The 17,371-nt window shown below is 33.7% G+C and overlaps 1 long non-coding RNA gene across 1 annotated transcript; it reads left to right on the top strand.

Moving 5' to 3' along the window:
- Nucleotides 1–5,050: 5,050 nt before the first annotated feature.
- LOC141452083 (uncharacterized) lies at nucleotides 5,051–9,012 on the top strand. The gene is made up of 2 exons (XR_012457214.1): nucleotides 5,051–7,870; nucleotides 8,083–9,012. It is a non-coding gene; the product is annotated as an uncharacterized lncRNA (long non-coding RNA).
- Nucleotides 9,013–17,371: the final 8,359 nt, after the last annotated feature.

Below are 17,371 nucleotides of genomic sequence, written 5' to 3'. Positions count from 1 at the left end.
CCTACGTAACATTAAAGCGGCGATCAGCTCTTACACTTTTTTTTTTTTTTTTTTTTTTTTTTTTTTTTTTTTTTTTTTTTTTTTTTTTTTGGGCGCATCGACTGCTGAGGTAATGATAGAATTGCTTATTCCAATTTTTTTTTTTTTTTTTTTTTTTTTTTTTTTTTTTTTTTTTTTGGGGGGCTAATGATAGAATTGCTTATTCCAAATTTAAAAAAAACAGTAAAGCAGATATGTAACTTTGCAAAATAGACAAAAATGAAAATCTATCCAAAAGGTACAAAAATATAAAATAGGAAGGTATTTGTACGTAAAAAGCAAATTTAAACTGCGATTTCAGACCTTCCTTTTAAGAGGAGTAAGAAAAATAAACGGGCGATTACAGTACTTCTTCCTAAAAGGCAAAGAGGCAAAGATTTTGAATCGAACGACAATTCATTAATGTAAATAGGTTCACCCATTGATAATTTTAACGATTTCAGTACTTCCTCTTAGTAGGTGTAAGAGCATGATGGCACTTCACAGCCATGTAGAGGAGCTTTAATCACTTCTTCGTGCTAAATTTTATCAAAATCGGACAAAGCGTTATAGAAATATTGGTAATAATAGTTTTAGAAACGGCCTTACTTGGGTGGGGCAAACTCCCCTCCATATGAGGCATAGCGACGAGACTTTTAAAGTGCAAATCTGTACAAAATTTCGATTCGAATGACACTTCATTCATGAAAATCAGTTCACTTGTCGATAATTTGAAACGATTGCTATACTTCCCCTTAACTAGTGTAAGAGCAGATCGCCGCTTTAATGTTACGTAGGGGAGCCCTAACTCTATCATCCTACCAAATTTTATCAAAATCGGGCTAAGATTTACAGAGTAATTAGTAATAATAATTTTGAAGGGGGCCTTACATAAAAGGGGCTAACTCCTCTCCCATTCGGTGTACAGCGTCGAGACCCCCAAAAGGCACATCTACATAAAAGTCCGAATCGAATAACACCTCATTCATGAAAATCGGTTCGTGCGTTTAGGCGCTACGCAGTTTACAAAAAAGGTAACAACAAGAAGAAGAAGAAGAAGAAGAAGAAGAAGAACAACAACAACAACAACAACAACAATTTCTGAAAATGCCGTTTTTGCTCATTTTCGGCAACTTTTTTCTCGAAATCTATTAGGTCTGGGGGGTTGTAAAAAAATTACAGTTATAAAGGAGGGTTTGCCCTATATTTTAAAGAAAATTTGGGAATTTTATCTTTTATTGAAAAAGAGAAAAAAATTGTCAAAGTTGGGTGTTTTTCAACGTTACGCTTTTTCGTGCACTTTTTGACGATCAATCCTTATACAACTGTCCTACCGGACAGTTTTAATGTCCTACCGGACAGTTTTAATTCAACAACAATTATTCATTTCTCAATTGTAATTTAATTTAGTCCCCCTAATTTTACTTATACTAAAATCCTGGAATAATTAGCTGTCCTAAAAATATGCATATCTTATTTACTTTATATTACATATATACAACATTGTGGGATGAATACCTAGATTGATAATGTAATTGAAGAAAACTATATTATTTGCGATAAAGCCAGATAATTATTATCTATTATTATAAACTTTTGACTACTACATAAAGTACCAATTACTTTAATCGAAGAATGAACTTAAACCGTCGATTTTTATTTAAAAATAAAAATAAATAAATGAAATCATTGATGAATGTTGGTGTAAGCATTTTTTTAAAAAAGGTTTTTGAATTTTTTAGCCTCATAATTATTTTTGATTTTTTTAAATAAAGTTTTTCTTTTTAACCTGTGATTAATAGTTTTTTGATTAGATATTACAGTCAATCTAAGTTAAATAGTGTTCTACTTGAACAAATATTTTGTAGATTAAAATGGCCAGCATAAGGGTCTGTGACATATAATAAATTCAAAAAAATATTAATGAAAATTAATGTAGTAAAATTACTTAAAATAATATCAATGAAGTATTAATGAAATGTTGGGTACTTGCTGATTTGTGTACCTTTTGGCGTTTAATCAACCCTTATACTTAACTTTTTAAACTGTTAAGTTTTTGTTAAAGATTAATAATAATATATATTTATTGTTTAAAGATAACATCTTCTAACAATGAATTAGTTTTTTTTTTTTTTTAAATAAGTGGAAAATGCAATAAAAATAGCGTACAAAAAGAAAAGAATAAGTATCCATAAAAAACAAGAAAAATAAAATGTATCCGTCAAAAGTACAAAATAAAAAACAAATTAATACAAAAAAAAAAATACGGTTTCTTTTTATACAATACAATTTCATTATCCTTAACAAAAACTTACAGTTTAAAATGTTAAGTATAAGGGTTGATTAAACGCCAAAAGGTACACAAATCAGTGAGTACCCATCATTTCATTTATACTTCATTGATATGATTTAAGTAATTTTACTGCATTAACTTTTCCTTCACATTTTTAGAATTCATTAGATGTCACAGACCCTTATGCTGGCCATTTTCATCTACAAAAAATTTGTTCAAGTAGCACTGTAGATTGACTGTAATATAGAGTTATTTATAATAATCAAACTATTAATTACAGATTAAAAAGAAAAACGTTATTAAAAATTAAAAAAAATTATGAGGCTAAAAAATTCAAAACTTTTTTTTTTATAAAAAAACTTACATCAATGATTTTGTTCATTTTATTTATTTATTTTTATTTTTAAATAAAAATCGTCGGTTTAAGTTCATTCTTCGATTAAAGCAATTGTTATTTTATGAAGTAGTCAAAAGTTTATAATAATAGGTAATAATTATCTGGCTTTATCGCAAATAATATAGTTTTCTTCAATTACATTCTCAATCTAGGTATTCGTCCCACAATGTTGTATATATGTAATATAAAGTAAATAAGATGCATATTTTTAGGACAGCTAATTATTCCAGTATTTTACTATAAGTAAAATTAGGGGGCTAAATTAAATTACAATAGAGAAATCAATAATTGTTGTTGAATAATCTACTTGTTATTAACTGTGTGTTATTTGTACTCACGAATATTTCGGTAAGACGAATTCAAGACAGTAGCCTACTCTGTCTTTTTCTACTTTAACGCAAGTACATATATATGTGATTTATCATAATTATAACAAAAAAATATTATAAATGAAGTGGCCAGCATAAGGGTCTGTGACATCTAATAAATTCTAAAAAATAACTTATTAATGAAAATTAATGCAGTAGAATTACTTAACTATTAATGAAGTATTAATGAAATGTTGGGTACTCGCTGATTTGTGTACCTTTTGGCGTTTAATCAACCCTTATACTTAGCATTTTAAACTGTAAGTTTTTGTTAAGGAGTAAATGAAGTGGTAAGTAGGAGATGCATGTATGATTTTTGAAAAAAGTAAATGAGAATAAATGATTAAGTGAGTATTTGAAGAAATAATAATGATGAACATGTTGAATTGTTTTAGGAAAGAAGAAGGGTGGTGAAGTAAGAAGGAGCGAGTATAAAACCCCGGTGAAGAGGCATTTGACTAGTAAGGGAGAATACAAGCGGATCGTACGGGAAGCAATGTACATTTAATTGTAATTTTTGAATAGAAATAAATTTGTGATTATTTTTTTTTTCTGTTTAATAATTTAGTTGAAGTTGATGGGATTGTTTGATGAAGGTTTTTATTAGGAAAAAAGTAAATAAATGAAGAAGAAGATGTGTTGAATGAATTGAATTTTGATACATGTACATACAGTGGCGATCAAAAGTTTGCACACACCCTGAAAATCTGTCTTTTATCTCGGTGGGAAAGGATATCTTGCGTGGCTTCTTTGATTAATGTTTGCAATGTTACGATATGAAAATCCTTGATTATTTATTTAACTATTAATGTGCGTTCTGACACAGGAATTTCCTTTCTTTGGTGAAGCATTTTAAATAATAATAAATTGTTAACTAAATCCGTCTATATTCACGTTTCAACTATAACTAATAAATTTGTAAATATTAAGATTTACCCACCCTAACTAGTAAGTATTATTATAATATTGAATTTATGAATTGTGTATATGGACTTTTGTTGAGGCATGAACTGCAATCTTTTTATTTATATGCAATGGGAGATGGCAGAGGTGTTTTCATCTCTCATATATATCCTTAACAAAAACTTACAGTTTAAAATGTTAAGTATAAGGGTTGATTAAACGCCAAAAGGTACACAAATCAGCAAGTACCCAACATTTCATTAATACTTCATTAATATTTAAGTAATTTTACTGCATTAAATTTCATTTATTTTTTTGAATTTATTAGAGGTCACAGACCCTTATGCTGGCCATTTTCGTCTACAAAATATTTGTTCAAATAGAACACTATTTCTTAGATTGACTGTAATATCTAATCAACAAACTATTAATCACAGGTTAAAAAAAAAACTTTATAAAAAAAAATATGAGGTAAAAAATTCAAAAACTTTTTTCAAAAATGCTTGCACCAACATTCATCAATGATTTTGTTTATTTTATTTATTTATTTTTATTTTTAAATAAAAATCTTCGGTTTAAGTTCGTAATTCGATTAAAGCAATTGTTACTTTATTTAGTAGTCAAGCGTTTTTAATAATAGGTAATAATTAATCTGGCTTTATCGCAAATAATATAGTTTTCTTCAATTCTCAATCTAGGTATTCTTACCGCAGTGTTATATATTTGGAATATAAGATATGCATATTTTTATGACAGCTAATTATACCAGTATTTTACCTACTATAAGTAAAATTAGAGGGACTACATTAAATTACAATTGAGAAATGAATAATTATTGTTGAATAATTTACTGGATATTACCTATGCGTTATTTGTACTCACAAATACTTCGGTAAGAAGAATTCTAGACTGAAATATTGTTTTAAATCCGTGATTCAAATTTAAACAGTAGCCGACTCTAACTTTGTCTTTTTCTATTTTAACATGCATGTATATGTGACTACTCAGAATAAAGGGCCTAATAAAGATAAATCAGAAGAATAATTTGGAATAAAGCTGTAATAAAGTACCTATTTAATTACGAAGACATAATATACATTTTATCATAATTATAACAAAAAATAAAATATTATGAATGAACTAAGGGAAGGGATTAGCTATGCGGTTAGCGTATTGGATTCCCACGTGGAGGTTCCGGGTTCGAATCCAGCTGCTGACCCTTAGATTTTCTCTTCCTAAGAGCTTCTTACAGCTCACTGGCCGGTGATGGACAGTGTTGTCTGTAACGAGAGAACACTGTCTGGAGGCCGGCAGTGCACTGAAAAAAACTCCGGGCGCCAATAACCTCAGATGTTGACGCGATTTAAATCAATAAAAAAAAAAAATTATGAATGAACTGGCCAGCATAAGGGTCTGTGACCTCTAATAAATTCAAAAAAATAAATGAAATTTAATGCAGTAAAATTACTTAAATATTAATGAAGTATTAATGAAATGTTGGGTACTTGCTGATTTGTGTACCTTTTGGCGTTTAATCAACCCTTATACTTAACATTTTAAACTGTAAGTTTTTGTTAAGGAGATTTTTGGACTTTTTGGATAGATTTTCCTTTTTGTCTGTTTTGCAAAGTTACATATCTGCTTTACAGATTTTATTAAAATTTGGAATAATAAATTCTACCATTATAACCTAAAAAGGTGTTAAGTCCGAACCGTAACTACCACTGGAGCGATCTTTTTAAAGAATGATTATAGTTGCGGTCCCCCAAACCATCCTCAATAACAATTTTTTAGAGAAAGCGTTTTGAATAAAATAGGAAGGTATTTGTACGTAAATAGCAAAATTAAAAAGCGATTTCAGTACTTCCTTTTAAGAGGAGTAAGAAAAATAAACTGCGATTACAGTACTTCTCCCTAAAAGGCAAATATTTTGAATCGAATTCATTGATGTAAATAGGTTCACTCATTGATAATTTTAACGATTGCAGTACTTCCTCTTAGTAGGTGTAAGAGCATGGTGGCACTTCACAGCCACGTAGAGGAGCTTTAACCACTTCTTCGTGGTAAATTTTATCCAAATCGAACTAAGCGTAATAGAAATATTGGTAATAATAGTATTAGAAAAGGCCTTACTTGGGTGGGGCAAACTCCCCTCCTTATGAGTCATAGCGACGAGACTTTTAAAGTGCAAATCTGTACAAAATTTCGATTCGAATGACACTTTATTCATGAAAATCGGTTCACGTTTCGATAATTTGAAACGATTACCATACTTCCCCCTAATAAGGGTAAGAGCAGAACGTCGTTTAAATGTTACGTAGGAGTGCCCTAAACCTTTCATCCTGCCAAATTTTATTAAAATCGGGTTAACATTTTCAGAGTTATTAGTAATAATAATTTTGAGAAGGGGCCTCACATATATGGGGCTAACTCCTCCCCCATTTGATGTACAGCGTCGAGACCCCCAAAAGGCACATCTACATAAAATTCCGAAACGAATGACACCTTATTCATGAAAATCGGTTCACGCGTTTAGGCGCTACGTTGTTTACAAAAAAGGTAACAACAAGAAGAACAACAACAAGAACAAGACCAATTTTTGAAAATGCCGTTTTTGCTCATTTTCAGTAACTTTTTTCCCTTAATATATTAAATCTGGGTCTTGACAAAAAAATTACAGTTATAAAGGAGGACTTGCCCTATAATTTAAAGAAAATTTGGGAATTTTATCTTTTATAGAAAAAGAGAAAAAAATTGTCAAAGTTGGGTGCTTTTCAACGTTACACTTTTTCGTGCAGTTTTTGATGATCAACCCTTATACAACTGTCCTACCGGACAGTTTTAATAATTAGTAAGAATAGTTAGAAATGTTTAAATAACATTTTTACTGTAATAATTTTTTATTTTGAAAATTCCGGAAATATTGTGGGGTATGTAGACTTTTGTTGGACACTGTATAGAAATTGGTGATTTATAGTTAAGAATTTGTATGAATGAATAAAACTGATTGTACATTGATGAAATATGATGAAGAAAGAAAGAAGGAATAAAGAATTAAAGTAGAATGTATTTGTAGGTAATATGTGTTTAGTGAGTGCATTGAGTAGTAAAAGTATGTATGTTTTGTGAGGGAATTAGAAGTGGTTGTGTAGTGTGTGAACTTTGATTGAAATATTGTTTGAAAATAATGAATTTGGGTGTTGATTAATGTGTGTAGTATAATTTGACGAAAGGAAGTTTGTTTGTTGGTTGGAGTAGTTTATTTTATGCGTTATTATAGCGCGCGTTTGGTGAAATTGTAACCAGATGGAAGGTATGGGTGAGTGTGTTTTGGTTGTTTAATGTTTTTTATGTAGTGAAAGTTGGTATTTTTATTAATATTAGTGTTTAAAGAATAGAATGGTAAATACTGTTATGATTAGTTGTTTGTATTGATTATGAATATTGAGAAAGGATTGATACTTGTAAAGTACTTTGTTAAGGATTATATGTTTTCATAATAATTTTAATGTACATACATATACATATGTTTGTTATTTGATTGATATAAAAAAAGAAATGTATAGTTTTATGGATGATAGTATGTAAATTTTTGAAGAGTTAAATGAATATAGTAAAGGAAAATTGTAATTTTTTGATTGTGTAAAAATAATGACATTGTTTATAAGAAAGTTTAGGTGTAGAAAGAAATAAGAGGAAGTCTGGCTGTGTGTGGTTGGGAAATGAAGGAAGTTGTTTGGTCCCCGCAAGGTTGAGGCCCCCCTGGGTCGGTTTTTTTTTGTCAGTACCGGTCCTCAGTTGGTAGCATTGGTGTTCTGGAGAGAGTGGGGTGGGTGGCCGGTGCTGTAGAGTTCCCCCTTGACTGTGAATAAGGAAAAAAAGGCGTGTTAGGCTGGAAACATAGTGGAGCGGCGAGCAAAGCGGCGATGATAGCGAAGAGCGAAGCGGCAAAAACAAAAACTAGAAATAGATAGAGTTGCTCTATCTTCGCTTTGCTCGCCACTATGCGCGGTCCCATATGTTAACTTGTGTTTGATTTCGCCGCTTCGCTCTTCGCTATCATCGCCGCTTTGCTCGCCGCTCCACTATGTTTCCAGCCTTAGCTTCTCTGGCAAAACGTAAGAATTGTGATTGTGCCTCCGGCCATATTGTGGCGTCGGTTAGATACGCAAAACCTTTTTTGACTGTATTAAGAACATTGTCAGCGGGCATTGGATGGTTGTACATAATTCAAAAAGCCATTGTACTTTTGAGGAAATTAACATTTGTAAGTTTTATACTTATCATTATTAATCAGAATTGTCTGACACCCCCGTCTGGGGTTCTCATGGTTTTGTTCCTCGATTTATGCTTTGAGACCTTGCATGGTCATTATAATTGCCTTGAGCACTGCTTACACGTTTTAAATTGTCCAGAATTGTATCCTCTACTCCAGTTCCAGTATTGTTCAGGAACTGCGTCTTATTTGTCTTGGACATAGTATTGTGAACAGTTTGTCTGTATTATTATTCAGTTATATATATATTGTTAATAGCCCTGTCCCTATTTTTATTTAGATATATATTGCATATTATTTGTCTTGGACACATTATTGTGAACAGTTTGTCTATATTATTATTCATTTATATATATATTGTTAATAGCCCTGTCCCTATTTTTATTTAGATATATATCGCATATTATTTGTCTCGGACATATTATTGTAAACGGTTTGTCTATATTATTATTCATTTATATATATATATATATATATTGTTAATAGCCCTGTCCCTCTTAGTAATTAGTCATTTATTGCGTTTCATTTGTCTTGGACATAATTGTGAATATCCTTTGTTTATTATTAAACACGTATTGTTAAAAGCCTTGTTACTATAATTCAGCACATATATGTATATATTCAGTAGCAATTGCCTGAACCTACTATTGTCAATCTCCTTGTATGCATTATTAATCATTTATTTTTATTGTTTACTTTATTGAATGGACTATTAATTGATCTGTAATTAAAAAATAAACTACAATTAGGCTTTTCATTGATAGAGGTATTTCAAGTGTCGGTGGCGTCCCCCACCCTCGATCCTTCCCTGACCAAGTTATATTGAAGTCGTCGTTCCTTTTATTTTCTGTACTATTGCCCCCTCCCCCTATTTGAAAATTCTTCAGAAGTAATAAAAGGTTTTGGAAGTTAGGTGGCAAATAATGTTTTAGAATTTTGTTTGGGTTAGTTAAGAGAGATAAGAGTTTTATATGTTAAAAGTTTTCTTTAGTGGAAGGAATAGGGTTAATTTATTTAGAGGACTGTAGCATTTACATGGGTATTGTTAGTGATGGGTCTCTTGGTATAGGTATGTAGAAGGGAAGGCAATGAATGAAGGGAGGCAGGCGTAGAGAGAGACGGACAGAAATATGGGAATGTGTGGGGAGATGTATTGGCGGAGCAGCGAAGAAGCGTGTGAGGCAGTGAGAGCAGTGAAGTAGGCAGAACAGGCAGTTAGCCGGCGCGGGCAGGCATATATGTAGGTAGCTAGTTGTAAAGCGATGCACACCAGCCAGCCAGTACATTGAGAGTGAGGTAGGGAGACTAGCTGTGTGGTTGGCTAGGAGGATTTCCTGGAAGGTTGAGATAAATGAAATAATGGTTTTTATGTAAGAGCAGTATAAGTTTGAAAATTGATTGATTAAAAAAATGAAGAAATGCATAGGTAAAGGTTATGTGTAAATTAAAGGGTACTTGTAATGAAATTTTGGGAAAATGGAAATAAAATAAAATAAAATATAATAGATTTAAAGAAAGGAAGAGAAATGGAGAATAAGGCAGACAGAGCAGCATACTAGCATAGGTATTCAAGGTAGTTTTGTTGGAGTTTGATTTTGTTGAATTTTATGATTAATATTTATTTAATGGGGAAAAGAAGTGTTTTTTGTATTAAGGAGATAGGTAAGTATTGGAATAGTAGTGATTTTGGCTTAGCGGAAATGGTAGGTAGCGACACTTGAAAAGAGATGTTTTCTTTGGAAATAACGTGAAGACACTGACTCCAGCAACTACTGTCCTGCTGGTGGCGCTAGTGTTGATTATCACTTGATTTATTGTTAAGAATGAAAAATAGAATTGAATAGAATTTGATATACACAAGTTTATTTGATAGAGGAGGAAAAGAGATGTAAATGAAAGTTGAAATGACTTCTGATTTATTAATTTGTTGCTATTAAGGTTACATACGCTTTTGAGGAAGTGAGTGAAGCATAAAAGTACATAAGTAAAATAAAATAAGAGTAATAAAAGTTGTTAAAAAAATGAAATAAAATAAATAATAATAATTATAAGTTGAAATAGGATAAGTAAAAGGGACATGGTTGGAAATAAAATATAAAGTTGAAAATAAGATAAAAAGTTATGAGGAGAGAAATGAAGATAAACTAAAAGAAAGTATTCTCCGAAAAGAAAACTTGTAATTCTAAGAGACTGTTTACAATAATTGTATATGGCATTTACCTGATGTTTAGATTTTATAGTTTTTAATTTTTCAAAGAGAATTAGAAATAAAGGAGGATGAAAAGGTGTTTGTAAAAAATTGGAAAGGAAGTAAGATGTAAGGTGATGGAGAGTTTTAGATTGGAAAAGAAAAAACATGATTGAATGTTAACAAGAAGAGGAGGAAATTAAGGAAATATCATTACAGTAAAATGTATATGTGGATCGGTTAAAATAAAGTTTTGTGCATTTTATTGTGCAAAGACGTATTTGAGTAATGAAGGTGAGTTTTATAAGATTGCAACCTAAATGGAAATACATTTGATTGATAGCTAAATTAGAGACATGTGTGTAAAATAGATTATATCTGCTATTGAAAACCTCTGATAGGAAGTTATTTATGAGTTTGGTGATGATGTTTTTCTTTTCTTTTGTTAAAATGAAAGGATAGTGGGTAAGTAAAAGGTGCAGTGCTGCAATAGATGACATTGTGCTCTGAATGAAAGATATGCAAGTTTTATTATTATTTCTTTTGTGAGGATTTATTGAATATAAAATATTATAAGAAACATAAGGCAGACATGTACTATTCATTGTGAGTATTTTAATGAAGAAATTATAAATTGACTTTTAAAGGGAAATTATAATGGGCGAAAATGGAAATTGTAATGGAAGTAAGGAATTGGGAGTAGTTTTTGGAAGGTCTAGAGATTGTAATTGTACAGTTTGAAGCAAGTGGAGATAACTGTGAGCCCAGATTTGTGAGTAATAGAGTAAAGTGAGCACACGTCCTGATTTTGGCGGGACAGTCCCGCCGATTTTGAAACATGTGCCGCTTTTTAGAAAATATGTGGATTTCTTATTTTAAATGTAGTGTAGAAATTTATTAAGTATTATGGTGTAGGATGTGTACTTGTGGCTAGTATGGCTGTGTCGTCTGCATATGTACAGAGTAGTGTAGAGGGTTGTACAGGTATGTCAGATGTGTATACTGTGTAGAGAACGGGGCCAAGTATACTCCCCTGCGGCACTCCCGCCCTCACTGTGGAGAAAGAAGAGATTGCTGAGCCAGTACTGACTTGAAAGAACCTATCTGAAAGATAGGAGCGCAAAATGAGGTAGTATGTTGAGGGAAGATGCTTTTTTAGTTTGAACAGTAATCCAGGATGCCAAACACGGTCGAAAGCCTGGCTTACGTCTAAGAATGCCCCTGAGCAATACTGTTTTCTCTCCAGTGCTGAAGCAATAACATCAACAACCCGGTGACATTGTTGAACAGTACTATGATGACGCCTGAAACCAAATTGGTGGTCTGGTATAACACCAAACTCCGACAATATGGGGTTAATACGCTTAAGTAACAGTTTTTCAAGAACTTTTCCTAGAGTCGGCAGTAGGCTGATAGGTCTGTAGGATGAGGGTAGGTGAGCTGGTTTTCCAGGTTTTGGAATCATTCGCACCACTGAATACTTCCAGGATAGCGGAAAGTATGTAGTACGAAGGACAGAGTTGTAAATGTAGGTGAGGAAGATGATAGCTTTTTTAGGTAGGTGGCGGAGAATTTCAGAGGTGATGAGGTCATATCCTGGAGACTTTCTAGATGGAAGATTCTTGATAGTGTATTTAACGTCAGAAGGAGTAAAGGCTTTTGGTGGTAGTGCGAGAGGAAGTGGAACGTCCAGGTCTGTTTGTATTTCATCCATGTGTATGTCGTCCGTCATATCAGGATGAGGTGTAAAGACATTTGTCAAGTGATGAGCAAACAGTGTAGCTTTGTCCTCGTCCGATTTCGCCCAAGTCCCGTCTTCCCGTCTGAGTGGAGAAGGAGTATGTTTGTAGGACAGTAGCCTGCGTGTAGCTGTCCAGAGAGATTTACGGTTTGTAGTCAGGTTTGTAATGAAGGCGTCATATTTTTCAATTTTTAGCTTTTGTAAATTTCTTTTCAGTTGTCTTGTGAGTCTAAAGTATATCCGTTTGTCACTAGGATAACGAGTCCGTTGCCAGAGGGCTCGAGCTCTCCTTTTTTCTCTTATGAGTATTCGTGTTTCTATAGGTAAGTTATATTGTCTAGTATTCTTCCGATGTAAGTGAGTAGTCGATTCCCAGATGGAAGTCTGTATTGCGTTGGTCAGAGTGTAAACTGCTTCATCAACTTCGTCAGCAGTTTTTAAAGAGAGAGATAGATTAAGTTTAGTGTCAAGTAAAGTTTGGAAGTTGTCCCAGTCAACAGGTCCCGTAATTAGAGAAGGGCGAGGCGGAAGTGTCTTAGGTGTCGCAGTTAGTACCAACAGCACAGGACTGTGGTCAGAAGAAAGATCAGTAAGAGTGTAGATGTCTGTACACTGTGAAGAAGTCTGAGAGGTAACGAAAATGTCTAGGATGTCAGGCAGTTTAGAGAGAGCTGTCGGCCAGTAAGTTGGTTGATCAGGAGACAATACATTGTAGTTAGAGGAAGAAAGAACATTGAGTAGGGTGCGTCCTCTAGGATTAGTTGTGCGACAACCCCACTGCGGATGTTTAGCGTTATAGTCCCCACCTGCCAAGAATTTTGGCCCCAGTTTGCCAAAGAAAGTACTAAATTCTTGTGATGATATTGCTTTGTTAGGCGGACAGTACACCGCTGCCACATTCAGAGAGAATGGCTGGCAAGACAATGTAACTGCCACGGACTGGAGAGCATCAGTTTGCTCAGTGAGGAGCAGGCTATGAATTAAAGAGGAGCGGATGAGAATGGCTGCGCCACCATGGGCAGTATCGTCCGGGTGGTCTGCTCTATAAGTAGTGTAGTCAGTTACGTTGCAGTAAGATCGTCCGGTAAAGTGTGTCTCCGTAATTAGGGCTACGTCAATTAGTTTGTCATGTAAGAAAATGTCTAGTTCGTCTTTGTGGGAATTCAGCCCGTTTGCGTTCCAAAGAAGTATTGCTAGTGAGTGTGGGGGGAAATGAAGTGAAGAGGAATTTATTTTACAAGTCGAGGAATGAGATCAGTCACTAAGGTAGTGAGAAGGCTGATGAGAGGATTGATGAGTGATTTGAATTCAGAAATGAAAGAGGTCAGTACAATAGTAACGTCAGTAGAAGCGGATGAAAGGTTAGTCGGAGACCCCGCGACTCCAGCGTAAGAAGGCCTTTGATAAGTTGGAGGCTGAGATGGATGCGGATGCGAAGTTGTAGTTGTAGGGACCTTCTGAGGTAATGGAGGAAAGTCTTTTGGAGTAGGTGGTGGAGCAGCTCCCTGTTGTGAACGCAACTGCGGACTGCGGCCGTTTTGGTCCCTTGACTTTCTCCGAAGTCGCTGAAGATCTTTATGCACTGTGCAGCCCCTGTAGGTAGCATAATGCCTTTCTTGGCACAGCGCACATGTAGGTGGGATGTCCCTAGGCTGGAGACACTCAGAGGAAAAATGATACTTAGCGCATTTTTTGCACCTAGGAGTATAATTGCAGTAAGATTTGCTGTGGCCATACTGCATGCATCTTTTACATTGAATTATTTCCTCTGTTTTGTAGGGTTCCTCAACTTTAACTCGAGTGTACAGGACTGACGTGATCTTGAATATTTCCTGGTTATTCTCTTGTGGTTCCAAGTCTACAAAAAACAGAGGAAGTGATGCTTTAGTAGCAGGGTGCTTCACGTTGCTGACATTTCTCACTTTGTGCCCTAATCTTTCCAGATCCTCTTTGATGGCTTCCGTTGGAATAGTGGGGTGTAGATTTCTTAATACCACCCTAAACGCCTTTTCTTGCTTTAGCTGATAAGTGTGGTATTGTGCTTTATTTTCTTGTAAGAACTTAATTGCTGCTCTGTACCCCTCAATGGTCTTTGTTGATAACATTACCTTGTCAACTCTCGATTTACAATCGAAAGATGAAGGTCCAAGAAGTTGAGTTAGTGTAGTGCAGAATTGTAAGTAGTCTTCCACGTTTGAGATATATATTGGAGGAGGCTTAGGTGATTTTTTCTCACCGGCCGATGCATTAGCGTTCGGGATTTCTCCGTCATCTTTTACACTTAAAGGTGCAAAAGGATTAGGTGTGCAGAAATTGATAGTATTACTGAAAGGGGTAGTGGAAACAGCGGAATTAACTGACTGTAGAGACTGGGTTCGAGTCAACTTTCTTTGCCCATCAGTGCTTTTGGTTTTTATTTTATTTTTCTTTTTCAGAATTTCAGATTTATTAGTGCTTGACCTTTTCACTGATTTATTTGTTTTATCCAAAACATCATTACTAGTTGTATTATTATTACTAGTGAAAATACTGGGCAAAGAAGTGGCGGATTAAAATGAACCCACAGAAATGCCAGCACGCCACGTTTACACTCCGGCGGGGCTCCTGTCCACCTGTCCTCTTCAATAGCAATCCTCTTCCTTATACAGATCTGGTGCGCTACCTTGGGCTCTACATAGACAAGCGACTCACGTGGAACCCACACACTAGACTTAAAAGACAAGCATTGACAAAACGTGCGAAACTACTTTACAGACTTCTTGGACGACGCTCCAAATTACCCATTGAACTCAAACGATTAATATATAGTACTATCCTCAAACCTATGTGGACTTACGGACTAGAGCTGTGGGGTTCAGCCAAACCTACAAACATACGGACTGTACAGACATTTCAATCAAAATTACTTAGACAGATAGCTGACGCTCCTTTCTACGTAACTAACCTCACTCTACACAACGACCTCAACATCCCCTTCATACGCCAATTAGCCAAGACTAAATATCAAAAATTCCATACTGCTCTCTCTACTTGCTCCAATCCTCTAGTACAGTCTCTCGCCTCCTCTGACATTTCTGACAATCCTCCTCGCCGACTGAATCGCCAGTGGCCCCGCGACTTCCTCGCAGTCTGAAGGCCTAAAATTAATATCCTCTAGAAAGTGCTGCCGCTGGGCAGTTTCTTTCCTCCTGCCTTTCACGCCTCTATACTTCTACCTCCCTATTTACTTATTGTATAGTGAATTATACAGATTGTAAATAACAAAATAAATTTAAAAAAAAAAAAAAAAAAAAAAAAAGTATTATGGTGAATATAAAGAAATTAAAAAAGCACATAAAATGCATACAGAGTAAACTAAATTAGGTAATGTAGCAAGTAAGATTTACTCGGTGGTGTTGGATGATTGTCGTTACGTCTCGTTCATTGGGATCGTCTAATGGGGTGACATTAAAAAATGAGATTTTATGGGAATATGTGTAAAAATGTTTTGAATATATTAGTAACGATTTTGCGAAAAATAATATTGTGAGGTGTGATTGGTAAAAAGATATGTTACAGATGAAAAAATGAAATGTTGCTGTCTGCAAATGTGGAAAGAGAGAAAAAATGGACGGAGTTATTCCTTGATTTTAAACAGAATAATATTGCTTATGAAAATATTTTGAAAATTGTGGAATTGGCGCTTTCCCTTGCAGGAACAAATGCAGCAAGAGAAGGTGTTTTTTCTAGTATCAATAAAATATGGACAAGTGAAAAAACGCAGTTGAAGAGTGCAAGTTTAAAATGTATATTAAGTGTAAAATATAATTTGACCAATTGATGTGAAATATTTGACGTCATTTTAATAAATGATGCGAATCTATTGGAAAATATTGACACGGATGAAAAATATGACGGTGAAAGAAAATGGTAATTTTTTTAAAATAAAAAATTTAATTTGATTAAAAATCATGATGTTGAAATTATGATTTTTTACAAATATTTTTATAGTTAGCAATAATTAATAATAAATAGATTTTTGTTAAAATATATGAATGTATAGAATAAAATATATATAACTAAATTGTAATTGTCATTTGATTCTATTTGTGCGGCTTTATCTCAATGAAAATGTGGTCACTTTACAATCGAGCATTGTTGGTTTGAGGATAGAATTGAGTATGTAGTTTCTTTCTAGTTTGGTGATGTAGAATTGAACAAAATAGACTTTACTTTATTGAATGCCAGTTTCTCTGCGTTGGCGAAGTACGAGTACTTTGAGGCGTGGAAATATTTACCATTAGAAGTAATAGGTAATGAAAGAGATGAAGAATTTGAATAGGTAATATTAGGGAATTTCTTTTTACGAGTACTGTTTGAAAAATGTATGATTTTAGTTTTACTTGCATTAAGAGTGAGGTGTTTTAAACAAGAGTACTGTTGGAGTATGAGCAAGTGAATAAGAGAATTTGGAAAAAGAAGTATGTGATGTGCGTAAGGTATTAAGATGATGTGATTGTTGCGGTATATTGAAGAGAGGTAGCGCGTTTAGACTTGTAAAATTGTATCATATCGGAAGTAAATAGATTAAAGGGAAGAGGAGATAGAAATAAGTTTTGATTTAGAGTTTGTATTAGATAAATTAAAGGATTATTTGAAAGAATTGGGAAGAGTATTAATATTAATGAAATGATTTGAGAGCAGTTTGGGTGTTGGCCAGTAGTGATGGGCTATTTGAGCGGATTCGTTGCAGTGGTACGAGTTGATTCAAATGCCTATTTAAAAAAAAAGTGATTCCGCCCCGCTGCAAAAAATTGAGGTAAATTAAAATGAAAATGAGGCAGGAAGGATTAAACATAAGAAGAATGTGACGGAATTTAGTAAAATATATGATTAAAAGTTAGGTTTGCCATTTAATAAGAAAAGTATATTTGTTGAAGACACATTAATTACTTTCCCTAATTTGCAATTGCTGTGATAAATATAAAATGAAGAAGGTAAGAGAAAAATAGGCTACTGAAATATAAATTAAAGCAATGCAGTTTTGTGATTATCTAGCTTGACTGGAGTTAACTTGCTTGAATTGAAGAGGATTGAAGATAGAGAAAGGGAAGTATTGGATAGAAATTGTAACTGTTGATAAAATAACGAGGTAACGAGGACTGACTCCTCCTGCATACTAGATCTTTGTGTGTTTATATTTTATTT

The sequence above is a fragment of the Rhodnius prolixus genome, unplaced genomic scaffold (genome assembly GCF_049639745.1).
Source record: "Rhodnius prolixus isolate KJV_2025 unplaced genomic scaffold, Rpr scaffold_38, whole genome shotgun sequence".
Taxonomy (NCBI): domain Eukaryota; kingdom Metazoa; phylum Arthropoda; class Insecta; order Hemiptera; family Reduviidae; genus Rhodnius; species Rhodnius prolixus.
The sequence above is the reverse complement of the archived record's forward strand: the minus strand, read 5'-3'. Positions and strand labels throughout refer to the sequence as shown.